This window comes from Rattus norvegicus, chromosome 7, assembly GCF_021556685.1.
Source record: "Rattus norvegicus strain SHRSP/BbbUtx chromosome 7, alternate assembly SHRSP_T2T, whole genome shotgun sequence".
NCBI classification, from domain to species: Eukaryota; Metazoa; Chordata; class Mammalia; order Rodentia; family Muridae; genus Rattus; species Rattus norvegicus.
Window position 1 is genome coordinate 57,067,882 of NC_141540.1, and position 16,531 is coordinate 57,084,412.

The following is a 16,531-nucleotide window of genomic DNA, read 5'->3' on the forward strand; positions in this document are numbered from 1 at the left end:
TCTTATAAACACTTCATACCACATGTAGGTTCACTGATTCACTTAGAAATGTGTATATGAAGAAGGTATCATTATTAAATCCCACCTACGTAAGAAAGTGATATGTAGTTATAGAAAACTTTAGGAAAAGAAATGAATAAAAATTAAGGGCTACACATTCATAGCAACAAAAAACATGGCATCCATAAATGTTTTGGTATCTCTCATGTTTTTTGCCTTTCCCTCTATGAGTTCTTTTCCACAAAATTCAGACTGTGTTCTATATCCAGTCTCATAGTCGGCTATGTAATTTGTAATATTGTATTATTATTTTTCTAGTCGTTATGTGTTCTTTGAATTGTTTCACTTCTTTGTGTTATTTATATGGTACAAACTAATCTTTTGGATCTACCCACTATAGTAACTGTTCTCCCACACATGGAATATATTTTTGGTGTCTATATGTATGGGTGTGTGTGGTGTACATGTATGACAATAGCTGTGCATAACCATAGATATAGAGGCCAGAGGAGGACATAACTTGTCCTCCATCACTCTCTGCCTTACTCCCTTGAGATAAGATCCCACATTGAAACTAGAGCCAGGATGGCTAACCAGCAAGCACCAGTGAGCCTCATGACTTCACTCTCTACAGAGCTAGGGGTTGGGCCATACTGACTTTCTTCGTGGATGCTGGGATCTGAACTTGGGTCCTTGTACTTATGTACCAAGCATTCCTACCCTCTGAGCCAGTGATCCTCAACCTTCCTAAAGCTATGGATGTTAATACAGCTCTTCGTGCTGTGCTGACCCCCCCAGCCACAAAATTATTTCATTGTTACTTCAAAACTGTAACTTTGCCATGGTTACGAATTGTAATATAAATATGTGATACACAAGATATCTGATATGAGACCCTCCAAAGGAGCCGAGACCCACAGGTTGAGAACTGCCATAAGCTATCTCCTTCTCCCCAACATATAGTTTATGGTTCTTGCTGTATTATGACAAAGTTCTGGGTTTTTTTTTTTTCCCCATGAAAGTTGTAACTGTTTGTCCTTTAAACAGTCTTCAGTGAGTCACCCACAAAGTAACTGCAAAATTGAGAACCAAAAGTAGCGTCTAATTATGGGTTTGATTTGAATTTTTATCCACCAGAGTAGTTAGAACTTTAAAAATATTTCTATTTTTAGTCACATTTCCTCCCTGGTTTGGCTTTCTGTGTATTTTGAAGTTTACTGAGATTTCATCTTGGAGATTTTTTAGTAAAGTTGGGACAATCCAGTGTTTGAACATTTGGTACTGCCCGCCTGTAAATTGTTTGTAATGGTTGCCGTCTCCGCACCCCCCCCACTCCCACTTTCAGAGGGCCCAAGAGAGTTTTGAACTTATTATTCAGCCAAGGATAATCTTGAACTTCTGACACTCCTGCAGCCTCTCCCTAATGCTAAGATTATAGTCCTGAGCTCCCATGCTGAGTTATGTGGTGCACTTTCCCAATCACCAACTCCTGGATTTTAAAATTCAAACTCAGATTATCTAATCACAATACTCACAAGTCATTTTTGAGAAGTTACATTCTGAAAACACCAATTTCATTATTCATAAATGTAAAGTTACATCTTAAGTTTTCTTTGGGGGAACTAAAATTTCCAATGAATCTTAATTTTGCTTAGAAAGACTTTTTGGTTTTGTGGTTTTGTTTCGTTTTCTTTGTTCGTTCATTTGTTTGTTTGAGACAAATAGTAGTCAAGGCCATCAACAAGCTAATAATCACCCTCCTCAGTCTCCTGAGTACTGGGCTTACTGTCCTGCCACACCAGGCTTGGTTTTCCTTTCTTTTTTAAATAGTAAATGTTTCGTTTATTGTCACCATTTTACTTTAGTTAGTGTAGCTTACCAACCTTATTTTGGTTTTGTTGTGGGTTTTGGTGGCGATAGTGTTATTTTTGACTACCCAAAAGAGACATAGAATGACCTGTTTTAATGCTGTTCCTCGTAACTTTCTCTTCTCTTTTTTGAAATTTTTTGGTACAACATTGTATTTTCTGCACATCATGGGTTTACTTGAGGGAAAAGCTTGTCCTATGCATTGTAGGGTACAGAAGTGAGCGATTCATTGTTGAAATGTCTGGCTCTGAGTATTTGTGGGATAGTACTCTGAACCTGAGGAATGCTACTAGCGAGCTTAGACATTCCAGCACACATGCTCAGAAGTGATGCTTCCCGTGCTACCTATCGTCCCTCGCGCTCAAAGCTGCACTGTTGCTGGCTTACTGCTCCATCTAGAGAGCGCCGATAAACCCTCTCTTACTATAATTCTCTGCAGTTCTGTGCGGACATCTGAAAGGTCCCTTTGTGTCTAACAGTGAGATGCTATTCTAAAAAGGTTTCTAAAGCCCGTGGTGGTTCAGTTTCTATTTAGGTGTTGCCTATGTACTGGCAGTTGAAGAACATACCATTAGCCCAACAATACAGGAAAAAGAAATCCCTTCTGGACTTTGGTTCATAATGTCCTCTCATCTTTGCTGTTCACCCGGTTGAAGCTTTTGGTGCATTTAAAAAATGACGGGCAGCTGTAAGTGTCTTCCAACATGCCAGATCCTGTGCTGGTTAGCAAGAAAGTGTCCTTGTGTGATACCTATTTATATATTCTTGCCATCTGACACCGTGCCTATGGTGTTTTTCTATTTTGCTATTCATGACTCTAACACTCCCAAAAATCTTCCTTTCAACTCTTTCTTCCTTTCCCCTTGACTCACAGAGTTACCAAGACTTTTTGTCATTTCCTCCCAGTGCCCAGGGCTCTGATCTGGAATGGTAACTTAGGATCCCTAGTTACTTAGGTGCTAGTAAACATTGTTTGCGGAAGTAGGAGAAATGCTAGAACCACTAATTACGTTTATTTTGATCTCACCTTAAATTGTTTCCTTGTTTTTACTTTATAGAGTACATACTATAATTATGATAATATAGGAATAATTTAGCAATAAATACTTGTATTTATTAAGTAACCCATCCATTGGGAGGTGCCGGAGAACCAGTGATTTCTGTGCTGGAAGCTTATTGGGAATGCACTTCAAATCAACACCCGTGGGGAATAAAGGGGACGGGATTGCATCATGGTTCATAATATATTTAGCAACATCTCTAGACCTACTGGCATCTGGTGGGTGGAGTCACCACTAACACACAGTGTAGCCATCAAAATAAGAGATTAGCCAGCTCAACTGTTGATAGTGCTGAGTCTGTGAAACTGAGGGAAAAGGAGAAGCTGGGTGGGGAATCAGAGGCAAAGCCTTAGAGCTGTGGAGTTGGGAAGGTCTTTACAGTCAGTGTCTTCCTGTCAAGGGTATCCTGGAGACACTTGGCTTGTCATTCAATAATGCCTTTGAGAGGGAAGCGTGACCTCAGGCTCTCTTTGGTCTGCGACAACCCTGAGACAAAGCTATGAGCAGTCAGCTGCCAAAGGCTCCGAAGGAAGATGCTGGATGGTGGCCCACAGTGGCCACTGTAGAGGAACCCTGAACTGGCCTCATTGTTCTTGAAGCAGCCTTTCTGAGTGTGGTTATCTTTATTTGTAAGTTTCTAAAATCTCTTGACACAGGAACTCACATAGCCCAGCTTGCTGTGTTAGATGGTCATCCACTTGTGATCCTCCCGCCTCTACTGCCAACATGCTGAGGTCACAGCTGTGCTCTGTCACACCCAATTTGTCATTGTGTTTATATATTTTCAAAGGTTTATTTTATATGTGACATATTTGTGTGTATATGCGTGTTTGAGGGCAGGTATGTGTGAGCGCTGGTGGCTTTGGAAGTACCAGAGTATCCGATCCCCTGGAACTGGAGTTACAAGCAGTTGTGAGCCACCTAACGTGGGTGCTAGAAGTCACACTTGCTCCTCTGCGCGAGCAGCATGAACTAGTTATTCACTGAGCCGCCTCTCCAGTCTACAGCATTTATATTTTATGTGTGTGTGTGCTCACATATTCATGCATGTTCCTGTAGGTGTGTGTGTGTGTGTGTGTGTGAGAGAGAGAGAGAGAGAGAGAGAGAGAGAGGGTGTGTGTGTGAGTGTGAGAGTGTGTGTGTGTGTGTGTGTGTGTGTGTGTGTGTGTGTGTGTGTGTGCAGACTAGAGGTCAACTTCAGGTGTTGTTCCTCAGGAGTTGTCCACTACAATCTTTGAGACAGGCTCTCTCACTGGCTGGCTGGCCAGAGAGTCCCAGGGACTTTCTGTTGCTACCCTCCCAGCACAGTATGCACCACCATGTCTGACTTTTCCATGGGTTCTGGGATCAGATTCAGCTTCTCATGCTCATGTGGCGATAACTTTATCAACCAAGCCCATTTTATGGGATTCTCTTTTTAAAGCTTTACTCATGTATGTGAGTGCTCTATTTGTATATATACCTGCACGCCAGAGGAGGGCACCCAATCCCATTACAGACTGTTGTGATCCACCATGTGGTTGCTGGGAATTGAACTCCACAGCTGTGGAAGAGCGGCCAGTGTTTTTAAGCACTGAGCCACCTCTCTTGCCACTTTATTGAATTCTTAATTGACAATTCTACAGTTATGCAGTGTATTACGAAGATTGAAATATGCTCATAAATGATCAAAGCGAGATAACTAAGATATCATCTCATAGGTGATGAAAGCATTTAAATCTATTGGCAGCAATTTAGCATCTCCAATGCACCATGATTTATTACAGCCGTCTCACCAAACAATCGATTCCTGAAGCTTCCTCCTCCCACCTGTCCCTCAGGGCTTCTTATCTGCGCAGTCCTCTCCCCCTGTCGTCATTGTTAGATGATCTCATTGCTTCTTCTTGCAGCAATTCCGGGCGGAAGCAGAAGATTCCACATCCAACCCATCAGCCCTCTGGTGCACACATTTCAGAACACTGATCTTCCATGCACTAGGATGCTGTTCCCCTGTCTGCCCTGTACTCAGTCTTGCCTGTATTCCACCCCTCCTGTATTCCTGCCTGGGAAGCCTTTGGTGGGCTACACGCTGTGAGCTGTCCTTGTCATTTTGTTTCTTCTATTAAGATCTCATGCCCCTCCTGTTCTGCTTTGTGTTGGGGAAAGCAGAGGAAGCCATGCATGGCACTGGTAGAAGAGTTTGCTGATCACAGTGTAGGGGCTGTTAATCCCCTACACTCATCCCAGTCTTCAGCTTTCCTTTCAACTGATTTGTTTACCTTTCTCAAAATGCCCAGGAGTAGAATTTAAGTATAGCACCATTGCCTGGCTCCCACCTCGCCTTCTGCTTTCTTCTCTTCCAGATTTGGTGCTGCTTCTGGCTTCTTCATCCCATTGTGTTCATCTTTAGCTCTCAACACACACACACACACACACACACACACACACACACACACATACACACATGACACACACACACACATACACATACACACACCACATACACACACATACCAAACACACATACACACACCACACACACACACACACCAAATACACATACACACACACCACACACACACACACCAAACACACACACACACACGCATACCAAACACACATACACACACGCATACCAAACACACATACACACACGCATACCAAACACACATACACACACCACACACACACACACATACACACACCACACACACACACATACACACACGACACACACACATACACATACACACACCACACATACACACACCAAACACACATACACACACACCACACATACACACCACACATACACACACACACACACCAAACACACACACATACACATACACACCAAACACACATACACACCACACACACACACACATACACCAAACACACATATATACACCACACACACACACACACAAAACACACATACACACCACACACACACACACACACCAAACACACACACACACAAAACACACATACACACCACACACACACACACACACACACACACACACCAAACACACACACAAAACACACACACACACACCCCGGGGCTTGACCTCTGGTCCCCTTTACTTCCCCAACTTTGCTTTCCTAGAGGCTGTCTAAGACCCTCAAAGATTATCCTTTAAAACTTTGTCCTCTTCTATGTGATCTTCTTGTAGCACTTGAAAATGAACTGATAGACTCTCATGACCACTTCCTTTTAAAAAGATTTCCCCCCTCTATTAAATAACCCAGAGAAGAAAGTGGTTGAGATTTATTTATTACAAAGAAATTATTTATTTCAAAGAAAACTGATGTAACCATCACCTGGGGCATGAATTAGAGTATCTCTCTCTATTCCATAAGTCCTCCATTCTGCTAACTTATGATGATCGTTCCTTTTTAAAAATATATTTATTTTAATTTAATTTTATGTATATTGGTATTTTGTCTGCTTGTATATATCTATGTAAAACACGTGCATTTCTGAAAGAGGACATATAATGCCCTGGAACTGCAGTTACAGGCAGTTGTGAGCCACCACAGAGGTGCTGGAAAACGAACTTGAGTCAGCTAATAAGAGCAGTCAGTGTTCTTAACCTCTGAGCCATCTCTTCAGACTTGATAATTCCTTTTTTGGTTTTCTTTTCTTTTCTTTTTTCTTACACAGTTTTATATCTAACAGTATACCCCTAAACATGATGATTTCAGTATGCCTAGTTTTAGAAGCTATTTTTGATCAACATATTTGTTACAGTCTTTATTACTGTGAATAAACTGACATTCAGTAATGTATATTATTTTTATATATATGCATGTATGTACATATGTATGTATGTATGTATATATGAATACATTTATTCATTCTACTGTTTATACATACCAGAGATGTTTCTAGCTTTTGCTGATTACAAGTTGCATTGGGTTATATAAACTCCAGGACAAACCTTGGACAAACATGCACACGTATTGGGTACCTATCTAGGAGTAGAAGTGATGAGTCATTGGTTCTGGGCTCTGCATACTTTTAACCTAGTATACAACAGTCTTCCAAAGTGATTGTACCAACCTATGTTGCTGATGGAGACATCAGCAATGCACCAGAGTCCCCACATCCTGTACACTTGCAAACATCTGATAATAATTGTCTCAATGTCACTGTTTCCATGAGTTTATAATTGCATCACAACTAAGAAAAAAATTTTGTAGTCTCCTGAGGAAGATGAGTATTTCTGGTTGAATCTGTGGGCATTTGGATATCTAATTTTGTGAAGTGTCTGTTTAAGTCTCTTTCTCATCTTTTTAGCACATTACCTGATTTTTGCCTTACTTACTTTTTTAAAGGATCACTTCTATTTTATGTGCATGAGTATTTTGGCCACATGCCTGTAAGTTCCGCCATGTGCATGCAATGTCCATAGAGGTCAGAAGCTGTTGTTAGATTCCCTGGAGCTGGAGTTTCTGGCAGTTGGGAATCACCATGTGTGAACCAAATCCAAGAGCAGTAACTGTTTTTAACTGCTGCGTGCTCACCCCAGCCCCTCTGCCTTGTCGGTCTGAAGAATTTTGACATATGTATTTTGGATACTCTTTTGATTAGTTACACATTCTGCAAAGGTCATCTCCAATGTCTGTGTCCTGAAAATGTCTTGATAGAAAGAAGTTTTTGATATGAATATAACCTAAACACAGCATCTTTTATTTCAGGGTAAGGTTCTTCCATTTCCTGTTTAAGAAATAACCTAGATTACCAGGTTTGGTGATGCTCATTGTAATTGTGGGTTCAGGCAAACCTGGAGAATACCGAAACCTTCTTAATGGAATAGAGAAATGGGAAGAGAAGAGAGGAGAAGAGGAGGATTGATGGGAGAGAAGAAGAGAAGAGGGAAGAGAAAGGAAAGGCTAGGAAAACCAAAGAAAGGAGGGGAAAGGAGGGGGAGCAGGGGAGGGAGAAAGGAACAGAGAGGAGAGGAGGGGAGACTCTAGCTCCTGACATCAGTTTTCTACTTCTTGCTGTAGAAAGTTAAAGCTTTCTGTGTCACATTTCAGCATGAGGTCCACTGGGAATTCATTTTGAACGTGTTAGGAGACAGGCAATTAAGATCCTGTTTGGTTTCCAAATGGATGTTCCACCTAGCCAGAGTCATTAATCACTGAGTTTTCTCCAGGAGTCTTCAGTACTTATCTTATTGAATATCAACATTCCACACATGGGCGAGCGCGCGCACACACACACACACAGAGACACACAGACACACACACACACACACCACACACACACACACACCACACACACACACACACACCACACACACACCACACACACACACCACACACACACACAGAGACACACAGACACACACACACACCACACACACACACCACACACACACACACCACACACACACACACCACACACACACACACCACACACACACACACCACACACACACACACACAGAGACACACAGACACACACACACACACCACACACACACCACACACACACACACACACCACACACACACACACACACCACACACACACACCACACACACACACCACACACACACACCACACACACACACACACACACACATGCACGAGCGCACATGGTCCTTTCCCCTTTCTTCTGTGTTCTATTGGTATATCTGTCTATATTTATTTCCTTAATTACCATAAATTTCCAGTCAGTTTTGATATCAACTCAAGCAAGTCATGGACCTTGTTTTTCCTTCTCATATCTGGCTTGGTAATAGTGGTCAAATGCCATTTTCATTAATTTTTGAAGCCAGCTTACAAAGCTGCACAAAGGTCTTACTGCTACTCTGGTTAAAGACAAACATCTTTAGCGTGTCGAAAATCACATTCCCTCCATATGTGTCGCCCCCTCTCATTGTTTTCAGTTAATCTAAAAGTATTTCATAGATTCCCGCCAGGAAGTCTTGCACACCTCATTCTGAGGGAGTTGTTACTTTCTGTACTTAGTTACTGCAAATGTTATCATGACCTTGTTTCCCTTTTCTAACTTTTATTGCTGGTTGTGTTGGTTACTATCGTCAGTAGGACCAAAATATGTGACATGCAATGCGTGTGATGCTGGGATTACAGATGCCTGTCACTGCACCCTGCTTTTTATGTGGCTTCCAGGGATCCGAACCTAGATTCTCCAGCCTGCACAGCAGACATTTTACTGGTTGGTAATAGGCCTGTTAACCTTTCTGTGTGCTCACTGCATGTTTTCATTCCTACTCAATGTCAGATTACTTCATATGTAAAGTGCGTCTTGTACTAAAATAAGATAACTGGGTCTTGCTCTGTTCTTAATTAACCCTAGTGATCTTTACTTTTAACTGTGCTGTTTCTTTGTCTGAACTTTTAATATAATCTGTGACAGGATTGTTTGAGGGTGTTTCTTCACTACTTTGTAGTCCATTAATTTCTTTCTTTTTCTTCTTTCAGTATACATCAATAATTTAAACTTTTTATTTTTATTTTTTCACTGACTACTTTTGGGGGGGGGCAGGGTTTCACTATATAATCTAGTCTTTTTATAAAGCCCAGGCTGTCTTTGTTCTTTCTGTCTACCTGCCTCAGCTAGGACGACATGCTTGTGCCACCATTCCTGACATTCAGTGTGTGCCCTTGAGACTAGGTTTTACCCTGGAGCCCTGACTAGCCTGAGACTCACTCTGTATACCAGGCTGGCCTCAAAGTCAGAGATCTTCTATACACCACCGCTCCTAAGTCGGCCTTTTAATTATGTAGTTCAGTGTTTATTTTGCTGGTTTGCTTCTGAAATGAAAACATACATCTTTAATTTCTTACAGTGTTCTTAAAGTAATGTTATGCAACTCTACCTTAATTTGACAAGATTGCTATGGCAGCCTCATAGCAATATTGACTCTTCCTTATCGATTCTCTACCCATTCCTCTGCTCTGTGGTTTTCACGAGTGTTAGCTAACTATACTGAACTCCAGAGGACAGTGGTTTAATTTTGTTGTTTGTAATTATATATATTTTTTATGAAAGAGAAAAAAACTAGCTTTAAAGTTTAAATAAGAGCTGATTGGTTGCTGAAATTTTCCATGTTCTTTTTAAAAAGTCTTTATTAATGCTGCCCCCTCTGTCTTTCTCTGTATGCCTCTCTGTCTATCTGTGGTCTTTATCTCTCTCCATGTCTCTGTCTCTCATTCTAAATGACCTTGCACTTTCACCATGCATCTTAGGTAATCATCTCTCCTTTAGATTGCCAGTGGCCCAGGCACTGTGACCAGCTAGGGCTGAGCTTCTAATGTCGCTGCTGCCATCTTGGTTCTCATTACATTGCATGTGAACAGAGACCATTGTTGGAGGGATGTCCTGCAATCCCACCACCCTGGTTCCTGTATCGCTTGTACCGCCATTCCTGACTCAGTCACTGTAGGCACACCACAAGAATCTCCAGGTCCAGGCAGTGCAGAGTCCCCAAACTTAGAAGCAATCATCGTGCATGACTTGTCATAGGGAACTGCCAGAAAATAGATCCCATCTTCAACGGCTTTATGCTCTGTGCAGTGTCTTGTTGGAGGCCTTTCACAAAGGAGATGCTCAGTGAATATTCATTAGATGGCTGTCTGCACAGAGACTCTTCAAAAACCCACAGTGAGGGAGAGCTTGTAGTGCCCAGACCTCATTATCACTCAGGAGACCGATGAGAAGCAGGAGAAGAGGCAGTGGATGCTATGCTATTACTCATCAGCAGAACGAACAAACAAAAAACTAGAAAACTGTTCCACTGTGCCCAAAATAATGACTTCAGCCAGTTAAGGACCCAACTGGAAAAGGGATGAAAAGTTTGAATCATTTAAAAGTGTCTATATATGTATATAGATAGATAGATATTGCTATATTGTATATTGATACATATGTGTATATGTACATGTATATCATACCATATCATACCATCAACTTAATTATGAAGCTACCATATCATCAGCTTAATCAATCACGAGGCAGATGGACTTCAGAGCGAAGAAAGCTAAAATGTACCTGTATTCATAACACTAAAGTCATCTAATGATATTAACACCACCGCCACCAGCATAGTGCCAGCTCATGGATGCTTTTAAAATACCAGTTTTTCTTCCTGAAAAAGAAATGGACACAGGTACTAATTTTATGATCCTTTCTATGGTAAAGAAGACATACTTCAATGAACATTTAGCTAAATAGACAGCTAATCTCCTAAAGCTACCGGAGGTTTCCAGAACAACACAGGGTGTGGGAAGTCAGAATAACTCAACAGCTGGCTTCTACAGTAAGTGCAACCTGCTGAGAAAAACGAGCTATGGGACACTTAAGAGCAAAGGAGCACGGTTTAATTAAAACTGGCTCAAAATGGAAAACCGTAATGAATTGAAGTCTCGGAGCAGAACTTGAGACCCAAAATTCCTCAGGGGGGCTGTCAGTAATAAAGATGCAATTATCTGAACCGATCACTCACAAGACTCAACTTGCTTTCCATAATGCCACGTGTTGTTCCTCAGGGCGCAACGATTTGGTAGAGAAATAACCTGGCAGAGGTTGCGGCAAAGAGCCGCTCTCTAATGTCAGCGCCACCTTCTTTGCAGGATCTGATAGTGAGTTAATATCTCGCCTGCAAGAATTAATCATGCATTCAGAGAGCTCTCTATTAAATGTCACGCAAATGAAATTTCCATGCGATGAATGCGGCTTAGTCACAAAGCCTGTGGGGGTAGCTGAGTTTAAAAAAAAAATCCAAATTTGCCAATATGTCTACACTGCTTGTCTCATTGGATCAGAAGGGGAAGTTTCAATCGATGGGAAGGGCACAGCCTCCTTATTCTCCTGAAGTCTCTCAAGCAGATTTAGGAATGATTAGAGATTGTGTGATTCCTTGGGCATCCTAGCAACAAAACAGCTGTGTTAGTTACCTATGTTCACTATAGCAAATTACCATGCACTTTGAGGGGGATCAATTTATGTTTGTTGTTTTGTATGAAAGTCAGAGTCTAAAACGGGTTCTGTTCTAATCAGTGTTAGGGACGGATGAGTCCACTTTCACGGCTTCGTCGACACTGATGCCCACTCCGCTTGTCTATGCTCAGCGTGAGGAGTGGAACATCTGTTCTTCTCTCTGAATTCTGCATTCACGGATCTCTGTTCATGGCTCTGATTTCCCCACCTGCTTCTATGAAGCTTCTTATGACTACATGTGATCTCCCTAAAAGAACCTTCCCACCACAGGATGTTTAGCTTAATCCACAATCAAAATCCTTTCAGGTAACATTTTTCTCAGATTCTCTCAGGAGAGTCAGTATCTTCCAAAGAAAACGTATGTATGCCTCTGTGTGTGTGTGTGTGTGTGTGTGTGTGTGTGTGTGTGTGTGTGTGTGTGTGTGTGTGCGCGTGCGCACGTAAGTATGCATGCATGTATATGCATATGTGGGAGAAAGGCTTGCTACATGTGGTTTGAGAGAAGAAGCATTTCCAAGATACACAGTGAATAAGCTGTACATCCAGGAAAACAACGGCATTACTCCAGTTATAGTTCAAAAGTCTGAGAACAGGAAAGTCGATAGAGTGAGTTCTGTTGTAAAAGCTGGGAGGACTGAGTCACCAGCTGCCAGTTTTCATTTCCAGTCCCGGAGGAAAATGCCAGCTCTTAGCTCTCAGTGCAGGCATGAGGAATAGCCTCTTTTTTTTTCTTTTAGTTTGATTCTGGTTTGCAGTCAGTTGGAAGGGGAGCACCCTCACTAAGACACGGAAGTTGCTATAACCAGTCTATGGACTTATCCCTCCCAGAAATGTCCTTGTAGATCCTACAATAGTGCTGCACCAAGTATCTGGGCATCCCGTGGACCTGTCCAGTTGACATACAGAATTAATCCTCACAAGGACCCAAAAATTTGCAATAAAACTTGCCTACCTCTAGGAACCTGGGAGGATAGCCTTGTGTTTGCCAGATCCTATAGTTAAATTAGTTACATCAGATGAGTTGTGCCCAGGCGATAATTCCAAAAGAATATATTGCAGAGTGGCTCCTATCAGCGAAGGTGATCGTTTGGTGTATGCAACAGGAATTCTTGGCTAAGCAGCTCTTATCTTTTCATCTTGTTTCTCTTTTCCGACATCATCCTTCCAGCTTTCCAGGCAGAAAGAAGGGTAGCAGAGGAAACATTAGTCAACTTTTGCCCACTTATATTCCAAACTTGAGCATCAGGGCTCTCTGTGGCTTCAGGGGACATGAGAGGATGAGCTCTTAGGTTCTAGTCTCTACAGTGGAGGAATATCAACACAAAGGTGTGATGTTAGCAGTTCAAATGTTTTCTTCAATGACCAAGAAAAAGTTCAAGCCTTCACCTTGATCCACTAGTTCATCAAGACGTTGTGGTTTTCAAAACCTGTCCTCTGGCTCACCCACATTCCCTCTCCAGTCTCCCAACAGGCAACTGAAACTAACCACAGTGTGCTTCACATTGCCAAGACAACAACTATGGTTTTAATAAGATTATCCAAGTAGACACAGATAATTGTTGTTTGTAGTTCTTATAAGCAAATTGGACTTTCTTTAAAGTCCAATTAACCCATGGTCAAACCAGGAGTAGGTTTCTCATTCTGCAGGCTACCCTTTCAAGCACACATAGCTTACTGTTCCACAGGTCAGAAGCTGTGGTCTCCACATTTCGTGTGTTGACTTGGAGCAGAGAAAACTAATCTTAGGAGAAAAGAATGACGAACTATACGCCCAGAAAAGGAAGGACACTGGCAAAATCTGGGTCATTCTGGATTCCTTTTGGAGCCCAGCCACATTCTTGACTTTGGTGTAGTCATTGACCTTTATCATGAAACCAGAGGGGTTAATTCAATGTAGGATTAATTGGTTATAAGCACTTATGTCTCTATAAGATGTAGGTCATTCCCTATGCATATGAATTGTGTCTGTAAAAGAATGACTTCTATTAAAATAGAGATGCATCTCATTAATCCAAAGAGTAATTATTACCTCTGGACTATAATTAATCAAATCATAGTCCTATATCTTCACAAATTTATAATATGTCTTACAGTATAGTAAAATATGAGATAAAGTTCTTGAAGGGGTGATAGTAAAATTCAGGGCACAAACATCACAAACAAGAAGAAGAACATACGGGGCTGGAGAGATGGCTCAGTGGTTAGGAGCACTGACTGCTCTTCCCAAGGTCCTGAGTTCAAATCCCAGCAACCACATGGTGGCTCACAACCATCTGTAACGGGATCTGATGCCCTCTATACAATAAATAAATAAATCTTAAAAAAAAAAAAAGAAGGAGAACATACATAAGGAGGACTGGGAAAGCCTAGTGGAACTGAACTGTGCTAATTTCAGACATTTCAAACCTTTAGGATTTACTAGGCAAGACATTGTTCTCCTCTAGAAAAGTTTAATTATTATAAAAAGAAAGTTTGCTTTTTTACTTGGAAGAGGGCATGACACTTTCATTGTTATAGAAAAAATCATCTCAATGTTTGAAGTGAAGTTAGTTTCTTCGGCTTGATGTTTGAACATAAATATTAAGACGCTGAAGTTTGACAGTCCTGATACTATTAATATCACTTAAAATATGGCTGCACTATCGCGCAGTAAATCCTAGTTCTGTGGTTATGAAAGGTCCTACTGCACAGCATATTGTACTGCTAATTCACAGTTTTTCCAAAAAGCTGCAAGCTGGACCATTCCAAACATCTTGCTAATGATCCGCCTTTGCTTCCTCTGGGAATACAGATGAGGATTGCCCTGAGTCCATCTGGAGGCAATAGGAAATCAGACCAACCAGGTTATAAATCCAGATGAAACCTCCTAGGAAGAGATTCTCATCTCTGCCATCTGTTCAGGCTGAGCTGGTTATGAAATATAAGGTGTCACTGGCACAGTCCCTGGAGGACTGTCACCAAAGGATCCTCCTTCAAATTGCCTTCAATTTATCACTGGCTGCTTTAATTCATTTCCACTGTGCCTATCATCATGTCAGCTGCCCTCAAATTCCCCTTGGTCCTTAAACACATCACTGACCTGGCTGACCAGCTTGGCACAAAGCCCTATTAGAGAGAATCTTTCCTGCTCTCTCAGATGCCTACTACTCCGTCCCTGGTCGATGGCAGTATTTATGAAACACTTGCCCTTAGCTATGAAAGGAAGAGTAAATCTCTATACCTCCTTTTTTGCAGGACACATGGAGCCCCCGAGTTTCCATTGATGCCTGTAAACACCACGGTTGTTTCTTGAGATTTATTTTAGTTCTTGTGTGAACCAATGAGACACTTCCACCTGGATTGACCCCTCATGTTTAAGTCAGAATCCTAGCATATCGTTGGATTGCCTAATTTTCTTGTGTTACTAATGACACTGGTGTATTGACTGGCGCTGATATCTCCCACCTGGAAAAGCCTGCCCTTACCAATTTATTATCTCCAGTCCTCTCACCTGCCCTAAACTTCAGTGGCTTTTTCCACATAGCCCCTGTCAAACAACTTTGGCCACCCATTTGTAGTAGTGGCCACAGGCCCCAGCTCCCCCTCTTCCCCGACCCCAGAACCTCACATAGTTACTGTGTTCTTCTCCTTCCCAAGCATGGCAGAAAACTCCTCTCTTTCTTTTTCCTCCTGGGACCTGGAAGTCCCTCCTGTACCTTCTGCACAGCAATTGGCCCCCAGCTTTTTTTTTTTTTACTGACAAATCAAGAACCAATTGGTGAACAGGACCTTAGCATCAGAACCTCCCCCTTCATTTACCATTGTTAAGAGTCTTAGGGATAATGGCTTGTTTGTTTGTTTGTTTTTGTTTTTCATTCTCTTTCCTTCCACTCTGAAAATGGACAAATTTTTGCTTAGTCTTGCTTCAGAGCACTCTATTTTATCCTGACTGAACCGAGTCCCTTGTTGCCTTACATGTAGGCAATGCTTCCTGTTGACAGGTCGCTCTCCTGCTGTGTGGCCCTGTGCACCTTAGCTAGCCTCCAGTCTGAGATGAGCCTGTCCATTGGGTACTGTGGCTGAGCCACTAAAGCTTCAAAGCTCTTCAAGTCCAGGGAATAAATTCCAGTAGACTTTGACCTTGACAAAGCCCCATCATAACATTTCAGAAGCTAGATTTGACAGAGCAGCAAAGTACAGCTATGCTTGGCATTCTACAAGACCACTGACCTTTGGCCCTCTTGGAACTTGATGATGGTCACAATAATTGTTAATCATTGCATGGAAAATATTTCTAATGAAGCAAAGAAACCAGTTGCTTGAGTCTTTGGATGTTCTAGTCTGTTTTTCTTTCTCATCCCCTTTCCTATTTTAGTTACACTTACAAAGCTATACTGGGTGAATACTGACAGATGACTTGTAAACAGGTAAGGAAATTCTGTCTATCCTTTGCTTCTATCCCCTGTCATTTCTTTATAGATTAGGAATGGCTCATCTACTGATCTCGACCTACTAAATATATCAGACAGTGGTGCATACTGTGGAAACAGTTGTTGGGATGAATGGAAGCTATCAATTTGTTTTATGTCCACTAAGGTCATGTTTGTGGCCCAGATGTTTCCAAAGCCAAATAGACCTAAATGATTTCTGGTATTCACTCTAT